The sequence below is a fragment of the Nannospalax galili genome, unplaced genomic scaffold (genome assembly GCF_000622305.1).
Source record: "Nannospalax galili isolate Female #2095 unplaced genomic scaffold, S.galili_v1.0 scaffold1524, whole genome shotgun sequence".
Classification (NCBI taxonomy): domain Eukaryota; kingdom Metazoa; phylum Chordata; class Mammalia; order Rodentia; family Spalacidae; genus Nannospalax; species Nannospalax galili.
In genome coordinates, this window is record NW_008352134.1 from 541,777 (window position 1) to 544,175 (window position 2,399).

Below are 2,399 nucleotides of genomic sequence, written 5' to 3' on the forward strand. Positions count from 1 at the left end.
CCTTTATCCTAAAATTTTCATTATGTATTTTAGTTTTTATTTGGGTAAAATGTATTCCAGTATTCATTATAATCGTTTTTGCAGACCATTTTGAAATACATCTTTATCTGTTTTTTTAATGCATGATAATGTTCTGCCTGCATATACACAAGTGCACCCATGTTGTACAACACTCACAGAGGCCAGAAGAGGGCATCAGATCCTTTCAAACTGGAATTACAGATGGCTGTGAGCTGCCATGTAGGTGCTGGGAACTGAACCTGGGTCCTCTGGAAGAGCAGCCCATACTCCTAACCCCTGACCTATCTCTCCAGACCCAGAAATCTATTTCTGAATAACTGTGGTAGCTTGAATGAGAAATGCCTGCCATAGACTCACGTATTTGAACACTTGGTCCTCAGTTGGGGACACTGTTTGGGGAGGTCATGGACTCTTTAGGATGTGTGGCCTTGATGGCAAAAGTAGGTCACTGGGGGCGGGCTTTGGGAGTTCATAGCCTTCCCCTCTTCCAGTCTGTTCTCTCTGCTTCCTGCTTGCTACTGAAGATGTAAATGCTCAGCCTTTGGTTCCTGATGCCAGGCCTCCCCACCATGATGGGCCCTTACTCTTCTAGAACTGTAAGCCAACATAAACTCATCCTTATATAAGTTGCCTTGGTCATGGTGTTTTATCACATTAAAATTAACTAATACAATATCCAAATATGTGAGTTACTGGTTCACAGTATAACTTAATTAGTGGGTCCAGAAAATACTAATTTTATACATTTAGAATTTATTCAAAATTGCTTTATGACCCAATGAATGACCACTTTTTAAAAAAAAATATTATGTGTGCTGGATAAGAATATTTTTTGAGAAAAATATGAATTCTTTTAAAATTGGAAAGTGAAGAACATCGTGTGCTCTTGAAGGGATCCTTTTGGCATTTTGGAAGTTTTTGTCTCTGCTGAGCACTGTGCCCTCAGCACAAGCACCTCTTTTCTGTACATGATCCCATCTGCTCCTTTGATGAGTGGCCTCTACAATCTTTTCTTACCTATTTTTAGCCTTTATATACTGGCATGTATACAAAGCATTTGGGTTTTTGGAGAAATTGCAAATGAGTTTTTATTATCTTTTCTCCATTTTAGGAACTTTTTCCCATCTGAACTATCTACTTTCATTAAATTTCATATAGTTATATATTTCTGTGTGTCTCACACTTATATTTTATTTATGATATTTAATTTTATCATTTTACTTTATTTCTGGTCTGTAGCCCAGGTAGGCCTCCATCTCCCTGAGAGCCACCTGCCTCTGCCTGTGCTGGGACTAAAAGCTGTGCCACCGCGGCATCTGGCCCTCACTTTTCATGCCTTGTTCAGCTTTTCTTCTGCTCTAACCCCTTTTATTCGTTTATTCTTGCCTTGGATTTGCTAATACGACTTTTATTCTTAAGCTTTCTTTCTGCTAATTTCAAATGTGTGCAGTGGCCTTTTTTTTTTTTTTTAAGAGATGGGGTCTCCAGACCGTCCTCAAACTCACGGTCCTCCTGCCTGAGCTCCCTTGGTGTTGAGGTTACAGGTATTGAAGTTACAGGTGGGCACCATGACCCTGGCTGTATTCTCACTTTCTATTTGATGCTGCCCCAGAATCACCCTTGGCTTTTCTGTGTTCAATGAAATGACTCCAGCCTCAATTCCATTCATCTTCACCAATGATACTGCTGTTGGAGACTCTGTCTCTGTTAATCTTGTTATTTTTGTCACACGTGTGTGTGTGTGTGTGTGTGTGTACATGTGCCATGCACACGAGTGGAGGTCAGAGGACAGCTTGGAGGAGTTGGTTCTCTTCTTCTTCCATGAACGACCAGGAATTGAACTCGGGCCCTCAGGCTTGGTGGCAAGCCCCTTTACCCCTGAGCTGTTACAAAGAAATAAAATAATTCCTAGCTACTGTGAAGAAGGCAGCAATTAACACGGCTGAACAGCTGTCTCCACAGTGGGATGTTAGTCTTCTGGGTATGTGCCAAGGAGCTGTATAACTGCATCACATGGTAGATTCACTTTTAGTGTTTTTAAGTGTTCTCCCACTGATTTCCACAGTGGTTACACCACTTTGCGGTCCCACCAGCAGTGAATGAGGTTCCCTGTCCCCATGTCCTCACCAGCATTTGCTGTCATTTGTTCTCTTGATCTCAGCCAGTCTGACCAGAGTAAGATGAAATCTTACTTGCATTTCCTTAATTACTAAAGATGTTGAACACTTTTAAGGGATTTTCTTAGCCATTCTTTTTTCTTCTTTTGAGAGCTCTCTGTTCAGACCCACAACCCATTTCTTACTTGGTCATTTTTTCTTGATTCTTTGCTTTTTGAGTTCTTTGCATATTCTGGGTATTAATCTTCTGTCAGATGCAGA